Genomic DNA, 17,549 nt, shown 5'->3' with positions numbered 1-17,549 from the left:
ATGTGTCCGGATTCCTACATATCTCTCTGCTATTGAACAAGCCACAGGACCGGATGGCTAAACGGACCGGAGGTTGATTTTCTATGCGTGTACAGACCACAAGCACCGCAAGCTCTTCAGAAGGTGAGATACCTTTTTTCTATTACCCAAAAATGGCAGCAGTAAAAACTACAGTTCGCCACGCAAAAAACAAGCCCTTATACATCTGCGTCGACAGGAAAATAAAAAAGTTATGGCTTTTAAAAAAAAAAAATTTAAATGAAAATCCGCTAAAAATTGTTGCGTCCTTAAGCTCAAAATAGGCCGTGTCCTTAAAGGGGTTGTCCCGAGGCAAAAGTGATTTTTTTTTTTTTTGGCACAGTCCCCCTTCTCAAGCAAACATTACAATGCACCAGTTTAAATGGCTATTAACGATGGTTTGTACTCACCGTTCCAGCAACTTTTAAAACTTCTTCCAAAGATGGCCGCCAGTCCTTTGCCATGGTGCACCGCACGCTTGATGGAGCCCAACGTGCGCTCTCCCGAGGCGCCGGTCATGTGATTCAGTCGATGACGTCATCGCTGGAGGCGGGGAATTTAAATGCTTGTAATGCCTATTCCAGCAACCTCATTGGTTGGACGGCACGACGGGCAGTAGGGAGGTGGAGTGATTTGAGAGGCAGTGCAAGGGAGAATTCAGCCACCGCCTGTTTCTCACTGCCATTTTCCATAAAGAAGCCTAGGTAAGAGCACCCAACCCGCTCCCCGCAGCAAATAACCCCCTCCATCCAACCCTCTATGTAGTCCCCGTTGATGCACTGTCTCAGCACCACCTATATACTGCTTATATACTGACAATAATCTGCCTGCAACCTGCCTATTTACTGCTTGTAATCTGTCTATAATCCATCCAACAATCTGCATACAATCTGGCTGCAATGTGCCTGTAATCTGTCTGCAATGTGCCTGTAATCTGCCTGCAATCTGTCTACAATCTATCTGTAATCTGTCTGCAATCTGTCTGCAATCTGCCTATTTACTGCTTGTAATCTGCCTGCAATCCATCCTACAATATGCCTACAATCTGCCTACTTACTGCTTGTAATCTGTCTACAATCTGCATACAATCTGCCTACTTCTTGTAATCTGCATACAATCTGCCTACTTACTGCTTGTAATCTGTCTGTAATCCATCCTACAATCTGCCTACTTACTGCTTGTAATCTGTCTGTAATCCATCCTACAATCTGCCTACTTACTGCTTGTAATCTGCCTGCAATCCATCCAACAATCTGCCTACAATCTGCATACAATCTGCCTACTTACTGCTTGTAATCTGCATACAATCTGTATACAATCTGCTTGTAATCTGCATACAATCCATTCTACAATCAGCATGCAATCTGCCTGCAATCCATCCTACAATATGCCTACAATCTGCATACAATCTGCCTACTTACTGCTTGTAATCTGCATACAATCTGTATACAATCTGCTTGTAATCTGTCTGCAATCCATTCTACAATCTGCCTGCAATCCATCCAATAATCTGCCTACAATCTGCCTGCAATCTGCCTACTTACTGCTTGTAATATGTCTACAATCTGCCTACTTACTGCTTGTAATCTGCATACAATCTGCCTGCAATCTGCCTACTTACTGCTTGTAATCTGCATACAATCTGCCTACTTACTGCTTGCAATCTGCATACAATCTGCATACAATCTGCTTGTAATCTGTCTGTAATCCATCCTACAATCTGCCTGCAATCCATCCTACAATCTGCCTGCAATCCATCCAAGAATCTGCCTACAATCTGCTCGTAATCTGTCTGTAATCCATCCTACAATCTGCCTGCAATCCATCCAACAATATGCCTATAATATGCATACAAACTGCCTGCAGTATGCCTACTTACTGCTTGTAATATGTCTACAATCTGCCTACTTACTGCTTGTACTATGTCTACAATCTGCCTATTTACTGCTTGTACTATGTCTACAATCTGCCTACTTACTGCTTGTACTATGTCTACAATCTGCCTACTTACTGCTTGTAGTATGTCTACAATCTGCCTACTTACTGCTTGTAATATGTCTACAATCTGCCTACTTACTGCTTGTAATATGTCTACAATCTGCCTACTTACTGCTTGTAATATGTCTACAATCTGCCTACTTACTGCTTGTAATCTGCATACAATCTGCCTACTTACTGCTTGTAATCTGCATACAATCTTCATACAATCTGCCTACTTACTGCTTGTAATCTGCATACAATCTGCCTGTAATCTGTCTGTAATCCATCCTACAATCTGCATGCAATCTGCCTGCAATCCATCCAACAATATGCCTACAATCTGCCTGCAATCTGCCTACTTACTGCTTGTAATCTGCCTGCAATCTGCCTACTTACTGCTTGTAATATGTCTACAATCTGCCTACTTACTGCTTGTAATCTGTCTGTAATGCATCCTACAATCTGTATTCACTGAAAAAGCCAAAAATACAATACCTGAGGGTCTGCAAAGCAGACACGGTCGCCATAGGCACGATCGCCATAAGGCAGGCACAATCGCCGTAGGGCAGGCGCAATGGCCTTAAAGGAGATGTCCCGCGCCGAAACGGGTTTTTTTTTTTTTAAACCCCCCCCCCGTTCGGCGCGAGACAACCCCGATGCAGGGGTTAAAAAAACCACCCGCACAGCGCTTACCTGAATCCCGGCGGTCCGGTGACTTCAATACTTACCGCTGAAGATGGCCGCCGGGATCCTCTATCTTCGTGGACCGCAGCTCTTCTGTGCGGTCCACTGCCGATTCCAGCCTCCTGATTGGCTGGAATCGGCACGTGACGGGGCGGAGCTACACGGAGCTACACGGAGCCCCATAGAGAACAGCAGAAGACCCGGACTGCGCAAGCGCGGCTAATTTGGCCATCGGAGGCCAAAAATTAGTCGGCACCATGGAGACGAGGACGCTAGCAACGGAGCAGGTAAGTAAAAAACTTTTTATAACTTCTGTATGGCTCATAATTAATGCGCAATGTATATTACAAAGTGCATTATTATGGCCATACAGAAGTGTATAACCCCACTTGCTGCCTCGGGACATCTCCTTTAAGCCCTGAAGATATGTAGTCAGCCAGACAATAATGTGTGGAGGAGCAGCTTGTTCCTGGCAGGCTAATATGCAGTCACCCACTCAACCCAGCCCAAATTGGGGAGGAGTGACTGCATATACTAATAGCCTGCACATGTGAACGATACCAAAAGATGTCAGCCATAGATGAGTGGTGACCCACCATACAGGATATCAACCCTGGCTGATATAACAGCGGGTTGCCCTGTATCTCCAAGGTGGGCCACACTGGCTGACATCTTGGGCTCCCCCACCAACTAGCAAACTACATACAAAGATACTAATGCATACTAATAAAATGCGGGTGTTGGTACTGCATTTTGGCCAAAACGCATAGGCTGACGGACCGCGTCGAGGTCACACCGCTTCCGTCAGTACCTACGCTAACTCACAATTACATAAAATCACAGAGGTGAGGAAAAAGAAAAAAAAACACATATTCACTGAAAAAGCCAAAAATACAATACCTGAGGTAAGACTTTGCTGAATATAGCATTTGTTTAGTAATAAGGCCTTGCAGCAATCCATGCCAAAAAACATAATGAAACTAATGTTGATCTTGTTTTCGCAGGAATACATTTCTGATTCCGATGAAATGAGGATGTTCCAGAAAGGCGGCAGTATTCCGAGTTAGGTGTTAACATTTTAAAAATTCTGATGGGTTTGTAATAAAGATGAGCGAACCTACTCGTTTCGAGTAATTACTCAATCGAGCACCACAATTATTGAGTACTTCCGTTCTCGGGTGAAAAGATTCGGGGGGTGCAGGGTCGTTTGACAGAGCGGGGTGTAGCAGCGGGGAACAGGGGGGAGCCCGTGTATGTGTATATACAGTCACACGTACTTACGTGTGTGTGTGTGTGTGTGTGTGTGTGTGTGCATATATACAGACGCACTTGTGTACGTGTTTATGCAAACACACACACGTACGCACGTGTGTTTGTGTTTATACGTTATTCTTCATATGTACTCCCTTCTTAGGTTCAACAACAACTGGCAGACTCCCTATATGCTCAGGCGGACATAAGCAGTGTCATGTGCTTTCAAAGTGATCCGCAGGGAGCACCAGAAGAGGGTGCGTCGGGATCAACTCAAGATCCAGAAGGCAGGCTTGCTAATACAGCTTGGTGTCACTGCGGGCAGTGCATTAGCATGCCCACAGCGGCAGAATGTGTATGCTGCCGAGAGCATGATGTTGTCCACCAAATTTTAGCTGAAGACTGCCAATGTGTAACTAAGCATCCACTTTTTGCACAATATGCGCTTGTGCGCGAAAACCTAGAACACGCGATCAGGCTTTCTGCACTGTTTACCAGGAGACATTATGACGCAACAAACAATAGGTATTTATTACAATTTTATTGATAAACACACAAGACAATGCAAGTATAATTTTTACAAAGGATAATGTTTATTTAAAAAAAAAAATTATCTTAGTGAGAAAGGCAACATGGAAAAACAAAAGATATGATCAATGCGTCATCTTTTTTTTTATTTTTACTGTCATTTAGACTTTATTAAAAAATGTAATAAGTTTTAAAAAATTAATATAGTTCATTTTCCTTTTTTCTTGGGGTTATGCACGTGGGTGCATATCGGTCATATACAGCTTGGATTCATGGATTCCTGGGGAAACACTATAGAATCCCCATACCATCGTGTGTCATAAAAGCAATCTGGACAGCTTACCCTGATCCGCAAGGAAATTACACAGGTTTCAAATTTTACATGGACCTGACAGAAAACAATTTGGACTTTCAATTAAACTTCTATCTTGTAACGCACAATGAACTCTGCTGGAAAAGTCACAATCTGCGGCAAATCCTACAGACTTGGATTGTTCCTGGCGGCCGCATTCTGCTACATCACATCTAGCGCTGCCGCCACGTACACCACCTTTACTGTCTCGCAGTGTGCGCTTGTGGTCGCCTCACAAGTGGATAGCGGCAGCTGCTGTAGCGCATATTTGTATTCTCGCTGATGTGTTTGCATTTGAAGATTGTACAGAAGGTGACTCCTGGCCGCTGATAACGGCGCTGGCCCGCTCGCTGTAAGGGCGCCTTCACACTGCGCTGCAAGGTCTGGTTAATAACTTGGAAATATTACAGCGGGCCACGCCAAGGCTTTGCCAAGTCTGTGCATGCTGTAACCGAAGCCTGAAGTACCCCTCAGCGTGCCGCGCTGGTTTGTCCAGGTAATTACCTGAGCGCCTAACGAAGACGACAGGAAAACAGAATGGCGGACATAAATTGCTCCGTAGGTGGCAGCACTTTGTCTTAAAGGGGTTTCCAGGCAGAAATCCTGTTGATGGCGGCTGATCCCTCGCCCGAGGTCAGTGGTGGGAGGCGGAGGTCAGAGTGTAAGATGCTGCTCCCACCTGTGTCGTGGCAGGTGCTTGTAACTGCAGGTGCAACTCTCATTGATTTGTGAGATCCCCAACCTGCAATGACGAGCGCCGGCCACAACCTGGGTGGTAGCAGCTTCCATTTGTAGCCCCGGTATATAGCAGCACTGATTGCAGGGATCAGCCTGTGTCCTGAGCTACGGACCTCAGCCGATGCGCTGCTGGTGATAGATCACTAGTATTAACCTGGGCACCCCCTTCAGTGCTTCCCATCTCCATCCTGCTGTTGCCCGCTGTAGAGCCGAGTCCCGTATGTCCTTCACCATCTGACCGAGGAATACAATGAACAGCGGCATCCACTGCTGCCCGTCTAGAATGGAACCGCAGAGAACGGCATCGGCTTCTCGGGATGGTTTTGCTATTTTGAACTTGGAAGTTTTTCAACAATTTATTTCTTTGTAATCTTAATTAAAAAAAAAAAAAAAAAACTAAAGTCCTTCCAGAAACTGTAAGAAGCGAGGCCTCTGGGCGCAGCTTCCCCCCCCCTTGCAGCTCTTCCCCACTCCTAGTGGCGCCTCTGGGCGCAGCTCCCCCCCCCCCCCCCCTAGTGGCACCTCTGGGTGCAGCTCCCCCCCCCCTAGTGGCGCCACTAGAAGGGGGGGGGGGGAAGCTGCGCCCAGAAGCGCCATTAGGAGGGGGGAAGAGCTGCAAGGGGGGGGGGGAGTGTGTATCCCCCCCCCTCCTAGTGGCGCCTCTGGGTGCAGCTCCTGTCCCTACCCCTTTAGTGGCGCCCCTGGGTGCAGCTCCCCCCCCCCCCCAGTGGCTCCTCTGGGTGCAGCTCCTGTCTCCCCCCCCCCCCCCCCCCCCCTTAGTGGTGCCTCTGCGCGCAGCTCCCCCTCCCTTCCTTAGTGGCACCTCTGGGTGCAGCTCCCCCCCCTAGTGGCGCCTCTGGGTGCAGCTCCTGTCCCTACCCCTTTAGTGGCGCCCCTGGGTGCAGCTCCCCCCCCCCCCCCCAGTGGCTCCTCTGGCTGCAGCTCCTGTCTCCCCCCCCCCCCCTTAGTGGTGCCTCTGGGCGCAGCTCCCCCTTCCTTCCTTAGTGGCACCTCTGGGTGCAGCTCCCCCCCCCTAGTGGCGCCTCTGGGCGCAGCTCTTCCCCCTCAGTTTTCCTTTTAACCTCTTAATAACCAGAATGTTTCAATCCGTAAGCAGAGAAGTTTTTCTTGATTTTACGCATGTGTGGATTTATGGCCTTTTGTTTTGTCACAAATATATATATTATACTAACGCACTGTGCCAAACATTCTCAGTGTGACTGTAATGCTGATATTATCAGAGCAAAAGGAGCATTTATTGTAAAGCACTAACCCCCTGTAGGGAGGCTCTAGTACCCTGCTGTACCACCTCTAGCTTGGGTACAAGATGAGCCTCCATGCCTGCCCGTATCACTAGTACGCTCTTGTACCACCTCTAGCTTGGATACAAGATGTGATACTGGTGGGCATGGAGGCTCTAGTACCCTATTGTACGGCCTCTTGCTTGGCTACAAGATGTGATAAAGGCATGCATTGAGGCTTTAGTACCCTGTTGTACCGCCTCTAGCTTGGATACAAGATGTGATACGGGGTGGGGGGTCATGGAGGCTCTAGTACCCTATTGTACGGCCTCTAGCTTGGATACAAGATGTGATACGGGGTGGGGTGGGGGGTCATGGAGGCTCTAGTACCCTATTGTACCGACTCTAGCTTGGATACAAGATGTGATACAGGGGGCATGGACGCTCTAGTATCCTGTTGTACCACCTCTAGCTTGGATACATAATGTGATACAGACAGGCATGGAGGCTCTAGTACCCTGTTGTACCACCTCTAGCTTGGATAAAAGATTTATTATAGGTGGGTATGGAAGCTCTTTGTACAGGGGAAAACATTCCCCTATGGTGATAGTAGTCACTGACAAAGCAGATCGGGGTCCGCTAGGACCATGTAGCTGTGATGTGTTGGGGTCACCGGGTCCCATGCAGGAAAGCTACTTCCTGCCCTCATTGAGCACTATGTAGCCTGTACAACAGGGCTCAGAAGGGGTTACAACCGGTCTTCTCCTTGGGGTCTTCGGCTGTCTGATCACTAGAAGAGTCCTGGAGGGGGTGGGGTGGGGGGGTTAGGTTTACATTGTAATTAGATAGTACTTTGTCAGGTGAGAAGGAAATCCCATAAATGTGGGCCGTAACGTGAGTCCATTACTATAGGCTGTCCGTCCATCGGGGGAGCGAGCAGCCATAGAACCGTATATGGAAATAACCCCTAATAATCAGTGTAATGGGAATGTCTGAGACCCCAGTAGAAGAACGAGGGTCCGAGCGCTGAGACTGCCCCGCTGACCCTTTATTTCCATTCTATTAAGTAAACCAGTCACCGTCCAAAGCCGTTTACAGGGGAGTCGGGGTACGAAGCCGCCCGCCACTCCCCTGTCCGACCAAGGGCTGGATTTTACGTACGACCCCTTTATTACTCCCATCTAGTAGCGTTGGGCTCCTTCGTTCTTCAGATCTGCAGCAGTTTGTCGCGGTGTAGATCCCACTCGGTGATGAAATGTTTCTGCAGGAATATCGGCCCCTGCAGACAGGAAGCTTCTTGTAGTCCCTGCAAATTAGATGGTGGTGCTGACATGTTCTGACTGGCTGACAGGAAGGGGTCAGCGATTCATGCTGCTGCACCAAATTCTGACCGCCCATCACCACATAAATTTGGCTCCATTCGACCAGGAGATGTTTCTCCGCTGCTCAGTGATGCGAGTTTTGCGCTCTTTTACCTGCTGGAGTCTTACTGTTCCTCTTAGCCTCAATGTTGCTGAAAGGCTTCCGAAGGCCCCCGGCTGCCATGGCAACTAAACTTGCAATCTTATTGTGGGGATCGGTGTTTGCAGCTGGTGCAGGTGGGGTCAGCTGGCGTGTATGGAGGGGTGGGATTGGCCCCCTGATCCAGCTCTATACAAACCCCATGACACAAATATACTGGGGTGTGAATGGGTTAAAGCTGGCTGGAGGTGGAAACCTGCAATTATGTGATCGCCATTCATGCTTGTGTAATCGCGCCAACTACCCGGCAGCACCGCTGTTTACACTTTTAGCCGCGCCATTGACAGAAAAGCGTGACTGTTAGTGGCCCGCGTTGGCAGCGCTCGTGTAACAGCCGAAGTGTCTCGTCAGTCTTATCCGCCACCTAGATATAGTTCTAAGGACTGACAATAACGATTTTCCCAGTATGTGAGTGATTTGCGCCGCGTGCGGTCAGATCTGCGCTCCCCTGCTTGTACTCGGCGGTAACTAATCGCGGATCGCTAGAACCAAGAAAACGCGTGTTGTGACTGATGGGAATCTCCAGCTGTAGGAACCGATTTATTGTAGATCTAGACAGCGATTACTAGTAGCGCAGCATGAACTGTCACGGGACCCGGCCGCATCTCGGGGCTCAACCGCACAGCCTTGTTACCACCTGAGACTAATCCAATGATTCTTCAAACGGACCGACGAGCTATATGAAAAGAATTGCTGCATGTCCGTGGCTGAGAATGGCGCATGCAGTATCTGTAGGCAGACAAGCCCCTCGCCGCGGGGGGCCGCCGTGTGTAGCGGGTGATATAGATGGGGCTCTCGGCTTCTATTGTGACTCATGCGATTTGTTCTTTAGAGCGTCTGTGGACTGTTCTGCGTTTTGTTTTTGTGACCGCGGGACAGTTCCTGTATCGGTGTCTATCATGTTGCTGCCTTTACCGGCTCATTGGAGGGTTTTCTCATTCTACGTCTGTCCATATGATGGAGGATAAATGTCACTGGGGTCTGACCCCTGAACACTCCCAAGAACAGCGCCCCCAAATGCCCCATGTGAGTGAAGTGGCGGATGGAGCGAGATTGTCCCATAGAAGTGAATGGAGTGGTCACTTCATTCCTAGGGGGCGCTCTTCACAGGATTGCTGGGGGTCCTCAGGCACTCCAACGTTCCCTTCTCCTGTGGATGGAGATGGATGACTAATAAGCAGATCCTGGTAAACGAGGTGTCAGAGTATGAATGTGTAAATGGCACAGCCTTAAAGAGAACATGGAGCACTTACCTCTCCTCCCAGCAGCTCGAATGAAGATCCCCCTCCCAGCGCAGACCGGAAGGCAGGTGACTGCTGCAGCCAATCAGAGCCTGCAGCATCACTGGCCGGAAATCCACTGTGGAGGCGCAAATGCTGGCCTTAGACTGCAGCGGGTTCTTCACTGCAGCCGCTGTGCTGGATCGTGGGAGGAGGGGAGTATTGATTCTTTCTTTTATCCCCCCTCCCACCCCCTGATTTAAAAACCTTTTCAATAAGTTGACAACTCAATTTTCTGCTTTTTTCCTGTTTTAATTGTGATGTTGTAGTAGACATGATAATTAATTAGTATAAAATGTCTATTGATTTGTATAAACCAAATGTATTATGCTGTTGTAATGACTTTCAGCTCTGTGGAGTTTAAAGGACGCACACACACACTCTAATCATGGTATTTGCTAGACAAAGGATGTATGATATAATGTTAGCTAAGTACATAGGAATTGCACAACCAGCCTCTAAGAGTTAAAGGTTATAGGATTATATGTATATACTGAGTGTCTTTCTAGCACTTCTCCACCCCTCCCATCCTGAAGCTATTTAAACAATGGGTTGCCACATACACAGAAACTGCTTAAGGTTGCCTGCATAGAGGACAAAGTTCAAGCTACATCCTGGCTAGTAGAGGGTGGGCAGAGAGGTGGGGGATTCTATATGATCCGACAAATGAGAATCCTATATGTTACTGATGTAATCTGTTGCACGCCCATTAAAGGGCGGTTATCATGTTTTATAATAAAAAGCCTGAGCCTTTACACATTGTAGAGGCTCTCCCGGTTTTAGACCAGCATTTGTGTCTGATTCTGGTCGATGATGTGTGCACACGATACAATTCGGAAGCTACAAAATACCCCAAAACCTGCTGGAGAAAACCGTAGTCCAGATCAGTGTCATCCCTGGGTGCGCGGGTGGATCTGTGAAGTCACAGCCTGGAACGTATAGAGACCGGCAGATAGCACGCGGAACTCAGGGGCCCAAAATCTACAGAACACGGTAAGATTGCTTTATCTACCTGTGTCAAACTGATTTCTAACTGCTAAATCTGCCTGTATCTGATCCAGACTGGACCTTCACTGAAAGACAGGTAATAACTCTAGTTCTGTCCACCCGAAAAACCACCATGTTACCTGTCTAGGGGTATTTTGTATGCTGTGGCTGTTGTGTCTGAGACGGTTAAAAAATTGTGTATGCAAGACCAAGAGACAAATTCTGTGAGGGTTAATGTGTCAGAAGGGCGGACTCGGCTGTTTAAGTCTGAGGGAGCACGCCAGAGAGAGAGAGACACTTACTCCTAGGTAACTAGTGTGAGGTTAAGATTTATGATACGCATATTTACGTTTTATGATTGAGCGTGTTATGTTCTCATATGTGAAAAGGTATATACACGGGAATATAGCCGTGGTGTGACAGCTGATGTCTCCAGAATATTGTTGAAGTTTTGGTCATTGAAAATAATCGTCAGTCTCTGTGTATAGCTCAATGTCCTGTCTAGATCGTGTACAAGGAGTGCTCTTGGGGATTACTAGTAGACGGTGGGCTGTTATAAAGGTAGATGAGATATATACCTTGAGCCGTTGTGGGTATTCTCCAGTAATCCGTCTGTTTGGTATTATAGAAAGAATGTGCAGTGTTTATTATTGGGGGAGGGCTGCTGATAAGAGAGTGGACTGAAAGCTTTTTCCAATTAACCCTTTCTGTTCCCTTTGTCTTGTGTTTTGTAGAATTAATGTGCATTGTAATCTGAGTGGGAAAGAGAGGTTATATTGGAAGGATTTGAAGCAAGCAGTTTTTACAAGAGGAACACTATTGTGTCCAGAAACTTCGAATAGGATAGAATAAGCAGGTAGGATAGAATGAGGGATCAGTACAGGATGTTTTGGAATATGCAAAACATGTAGAAATGTTATACAAAGAGAAGGACCAGGAAAAGTTGCAGAAAGAAATGTCAGGTTATGGACAGATAAGCAGAAATGAATATGGATAGATAAGATAGACTGTAGAAAGTTTTCAGAAGATGAGCAGGAAGCCTAGCAGAAAGAAAGGCGTTTTTAGCTAGTTTTTTGGTATAACGTAGTTAAGAGATTTAAGAGGAGAAAGCATGTAGTGGGGTATGTGTATTGCTAATGAACAATGTAATGCCTTTGTGTTGACTACAGCCCCTCCCTGTAATGGCGGCCGCGCTGGCAATGTTTACAACTCCACATAGTGTGACTCTGCAGCACTTCCCCCCGCCATGTGCTCACTTTCAGGGTGTGTGATGTTACTTCCGGTCCCTCCCCATTAGGGACAGGACCTGGCCCCGCCCCTTCCTCCTCCAGCGGCCATTTTGCCTCACCTGGGAGTGCTGCTGGCCCCGCCCCTCCCTCCGGCAGCCATTTTGCCTCACCTGGGAGATTTGTAGCCCCGCCCCTTTCTGCCTCTGGTGGCCATTTTGCTGCACTTGGGAGGCCTATATTCCCCAATGCCACTGTATCCAGTGCTAACATCATGATTGTCTGAAGTAAGGTTTTGTTTGACCGGACTCTGTTACACTCCAAGATGTGGCCACTTTGGATGTGTGATAAGTTCAGGGAAACAAACGTTTGTGAAGATGCAGCTTGGGACATAGTAGATGACTAAGCTGGTTTATAGTGCATGGAAGATTGGAGTTGATGCATGGGGGACAGAGGCCGGGAATACATGACAGGGGAAGCTCTCTCATGTTCCCAGGGGCTCTGTTTTCCACTGACCGCTTCTCCAATGGATGCTCAGACAGATGATGTTATGGAAGGCTCCTGCAGATGGAATAATTTCCCCATAGTCACCCAGCAAACTTTTTCACGCAATTTGGTGAAGTAATTTTACTTTTTATGTGAAGAAAGAGGGACTGAATTGCCCAGAGTAGGATGTTAATTCATCCGTATTCTTTAGTTTTTCTTTAAGTCTTTTGTATATTCTAGTGTCAGTCTACACTGAAGCTATAATTATATTCCGACAGGAGAGTAAAAGTTAAACGCTGGATTTTCCCTGAAATACTATTACACTGGGTGACGTAAAATTTTACTTGTGTTGCGCCCCCTTGTGTTAAAAAAATGCTAACTGCAACCTGAGAAAAAAAATCTAAAGGATATTTTCGCTCAGACTTCGCTGCATACAATGTCACCTTGACCTACAAAATGCTTGTTTTTGTGCCTCTTGGTTTACTAGTTTGAACGCAATTACTCTTTTTCCATTGAGTATTCCGGTTCAAAAAGGGGGAGGCATAGGTGATCTGGGTCATAGATGATCTAGGTGTTGTAGATCAGCTATTGGGTTTAAAAAAATTTAAAAAAGTTAATAAATAAATGGAATAAGATAACAAGATTCCGAGCCATGTGAAATAGAACATCAGCATGATTATTTAGTAATAATTCAGTAAGAAACTGCAGGTATGCAAACAGTTACCAGAACCTCTGTTGATAATGCATATGTTGAGCTTTTTGCAGATGGTACCAGGGTGAGGATTGATGACTCCACATCGGATATGCAGTGGTCACACAACAAGATGTCCTAGAAGCAGAAGCTCTGCCTCCGCATGTCACAGTACAAGAAGCGGAATTGAAGGCCCTCACTGAGGCGAGTAGAGTGGCGAGAGGTAAGACGGCGACCATTTACACTGACTCCTGGTATGCATTTGGCATAGCTCATGATTACGGCCCAATATGGAAGGCCAGACAGTTTTTTACCTTAGCAGGACAACCAATTGAGAATGGTGCAGCGGTACAGAGTCGCATGGAGGCCCTACTTCTACCTGACAAAGTTGAGAGTTCGCACCGATTCCTACACTGGAGAGGCGAGAGACGACACCCTTGCTGACAGCATAGCAAAGGCAGCGGCCCTCAAGCCGTGGAAGAAAGAAGAGAGATACTGACAGCATGAGTCAGTGGTAAAAAACTTTGGACATTGACAAAAATTTGGACTTTGATATGCTAAAGACTTTTACAGTTACAAGCCAGCAAGGAAGGAAAGGATAAATGGACTAATATGGGAGCAGCAGAAACAGGACAGCGTGTGGTGAACAGTCAACAGCACTTGCCCACCACAGTTCCTGTATCCCATGATGGCCCAGCTGATGGACGGAAAGACCCACCTAGTAAACCAGCAATGACGACGACGCTTGAAAGACGATGGGCGACTTCTGGGTTCTCTGTAGCTGCTGCATCATTTGTCCAGTTTAGCATGATCTATGCCATAGGTGAGTCAGGGCAGAAGTAAATTTGCCACATCACACTTGCCGGGACCACTCTACCCATTTCAGGGATTGCAAATTGACTACGTTCAGCTCCCACTTGTTGGGAAGTATGAATACGTGCTTGTTGTTGTTGATGTCTTTGCAGGTTGGAGGCCGACCCTGTTACCAAGGCAAACAAGTAGGTAACCGCAAAGAAGCTCATGAACGAGGTAAACTGTGAATATGGGGTACCAGAAGTGATTCAGAGTCAGACAGAGGTATAAACTTCGCAGGTGAATGTAACATATCATGTCTGCTCTGGGTGTATCCCAGGCCTTTTACATACTGTACCACCTTTAGTGTAGTGGAAAGGTGGAGAGACGTAGTGGCACGCTAAAAAGTAAGATACTTAAAAATGACGCCACTTTGGAAAGACTGTCATCCAATATCCTTATACAGTGTTAGATACGAACCCAGGGGGGATCATGCATTATCTCCCTACGAGATTGTTTGGGCTAGCCCCAAGGCTAGGTCGTTACTATCCTCAGTAGTCACAATAACAATCTTATGTGTTGACTGAGTATGTGATTTCCGTTGTTAAAGAACTAACCAAAGCCTATGCACAGGTGTTCTCTTCCAGACTCAGAGGCAGACACTGGGACACATATCTTGCAGCCTGGGGATTGGGTGCGCATCAAGAAGTTCCCCAGGAAGCACCCTCCTGAGCCCCAATTTGATGGCCCCTACCAGGTGCTTCTGACTACTGCCACAGCTGTGAAACTAGCCGAAAGACTTACATGGATCCATGCTTCATACTGTAAGAAAGCTTCAGATCCGGGAGACCAGTCTTAGTTGTGCCAAAGACATTACTCTAGTTAGGGCTAGTGAGAGAGGAGGGTGGCAACTGGAATCCTTAGTCGGAAGAATATGAGGGTATGGTTACCTTCTAGTATAACTCGTTCAATGCTCAAGTAGCCACATATTCCTTCAACTATTGTACTGTGGCCCCGTGTCTAGGCGCAAGATCCCACCGCGGACCAGATTTAGCTCAGTCCAGCTAGTTATATGACTTATATACCCGGGGAATACAGTATGTTTGCGCCACTGATAACGTCTGGGGAGAAAACTGCCGTTATTGGGGATTAGTGGGATGTAACACAGGAATAGACTGGTCCTATAAACCGCGAAGTGCCTTAAATAAAAAAGACAAGAGCGGGAAATCCCTAATTAGTCGTATAACCCTCCTTGAGAATAATAAGGACAGCAGGTATTGGAAGGCTGAACTTAGTATGTTGCTTGGTTTTAATGCGGTTTCTACATTAACCATGGGAGATCCAAGCCCGGGGGACGGGGGGGACTTATAGTCTGGGGACATACCGGTACGGGAGGACAGATCCCTTAGGGAAGTTTAAAATAAGGGATATGGTAGATGCACCCGAATGGAAGCCTTCACTTAGTCCCGTGCCCATAATTAACCCCCTCCGCCGTAAGATAAAGACCTTGACGAACATGATGATCATAGCCGACCCTACCTTTGAGGATACCTTGACAGTAGCGACTGGCTACTCTGACCAGAATCTCTGGTTGGAGTTGATGAGGTACAATGCTAACAGGAGCAACAAGTCTAACTGTTGCGTGTGCGGTAGTGCCCGACCACACTCGGGGATGGTCCCCCTAAATCTCCCTGTAGATGCTGAAGAGTGGTTTATTAGTCTCTTCACGAACATTTCCGCTAATTACACTGTCCGTGAGAAATGGAAGAAGTAATACTCTATAACTACTTAAGTGTTTTGCACCGGAGAGAGTATTACTGACTACCCTGGAAACTACACCTGCCGGGCAAATAGGCAGGGTGGAGGGAGATTTTTGGGGAACTCACTAACGGGTATTGCTCCTCCTACGGTACGATAGGAGGGGAATGGACACAGAATCAGGTCCAGTCCTTAGGAGACGTTTACTGGCTTTGTGGAGACATGAGGTAGAGGACCCGCCTGGAGGGTAATTGGACAGGGGAGTGTGCCTTAGTAAAGCCCTTATGCTCCTCCACATCCTGTCAGACAGCATTGAGGATAATGAGGTTACCCCCAATAGTTAATTTATCTCGATCCAACTCAGTCTGTGTTTTGTGGTTATCCTGTCATGTTGGTCTATCCTTGTTTTCTGCATAGGTACGGCGGTTCCTTCCAGTCTTGTCACTAGGTAGTGTAGGGTCAGGGTGAGGCGACCTGGACGTGTTCACCATTAGGACTATCTCCAGGAGGGACACTGGTGTGGGTGAAGATTAGGGAGTCCCACGCCGTGCGTACCTGTGCACGCTACTAGTATTGTAACATTATACTAGAGCGAGAAGAGAGACCCCTGGTGGTAGTTTTGATCTACACGTATACATTGACGTCATAGGATAGCCAAGGGGGGTACCTGACGAGTTTTAAAAAATAGAGACCAAGTTAAAACTAGATTCGAGTCCATTTTCCTGGTCATTATGGTAAATAAACGTTGATTGGATTAATTATGTTTATTATAATTAGCAGCGGTTTATAAAATATACTAGAGACGCCTTATAGGGACTAGTCGACCAATAGGACCTACCTCGACTATGACTTTTTAAAATAGAATGGCCTTAGATATGACTTTAGCTAAAAATGGGAGTGTCTGTAAGATGGTAGGGGAGACTTGTTGTACCTACATCCCAGACGACACGTGACCCGTGGGTAAAGACGCAGTTGCCATTAAGAAGCTGACCGCGCTAACTAAAAAGAGCTAACTTTTGGGACCAGTACTCGCCATGGATGAGCGGGTGGTAAAGGATCCTGGCACAGATGGGCGTTGCTGTTGTATGTGAACTGATGGTTACCTTTTCTGTTCTAGTCTGCTGTGTTATCCCCTGTGTCAGAGAGACCTGTGAAACTGATGCTGGAAAAGCCGCTCCCACCATGAGTTTGCTGGATGCATCCCCAGAAGGAGTGGACAAGTCCTACACCCCCTTGAAGACTCTAAAACGAACCTTCAACGCGCTCCAGTTATAGGCTCACGCGCAGAGAACTGTGAAAATTAGATAGAGAGTTAAAGGATAGACATTTTAAGGGGGGATTGTAGTAGACATGATAATTAATTAGTATAAAATGTCTATTGATTTGTATAAACCAAATGTATTATGCTGTTGTAATGACTTTCAGCTCTGTGGAGTTTAAAGGACGCACACACACACTCTAATCATGCTATTTGCTAGACAAAGGATGTATGATATAATGTTAGCTTACATAGGAATTGCACAACCAGCCTCTAAGAGTTAAAGGTTATAGGATTATATGTATATACTGAGTGTCTTTCTAGCACTTCTCCACCCCTCCCATCCTGAAGCTATTTAAACAATGGGTTGCCACATACACAGAAACTGCTTAAGGTTGCCTGCATAGAGGACAAAGTTCAAGCTACATCCTGGCTAGTAGAGGGTGGGCAGAGAGGTGGGGGATTCTATATGATCCGACAAATGAGAATCCTATATGTTACTGATGTAATCTGTTGCACGCCCATTAAAGGGCGGTTATCATGTTTTATAATAAAAAGCCTGAGCCTTTACACATTGTAGAGACTCTCCCGGTTTTAGACCAGCATTTGTGTCTGATTCTGGTCGATGATGTGTGCACACGATACAATTCGGAAGCTACAAAATACCCCAAAACCTGCTGGAGAAAACCGTAGTCCAGATCAATGTATTAACCCCTTAGTGACCAAGCCTGTTTGCACCTTAAAGGGGTTGTCCCGCG

Source organism: Eleutherodactylus coqui, chromosome 11, assembly GCF_035609145.1.
Source record: "Eleutherodactylus coqui strain aEleCoq1 chromosome 11, aEleCoq1.hap1, whole genome shotgun sequence".
NCBI lineage: Eukaryota > Metazoa > Chordata > Amphibia > Anura > Eleutherodactylidae > Eleutherodactylus > Eleutherodactylus coqui.
This window is presented reverse-complemented; position numbering follows the sequence as displayed.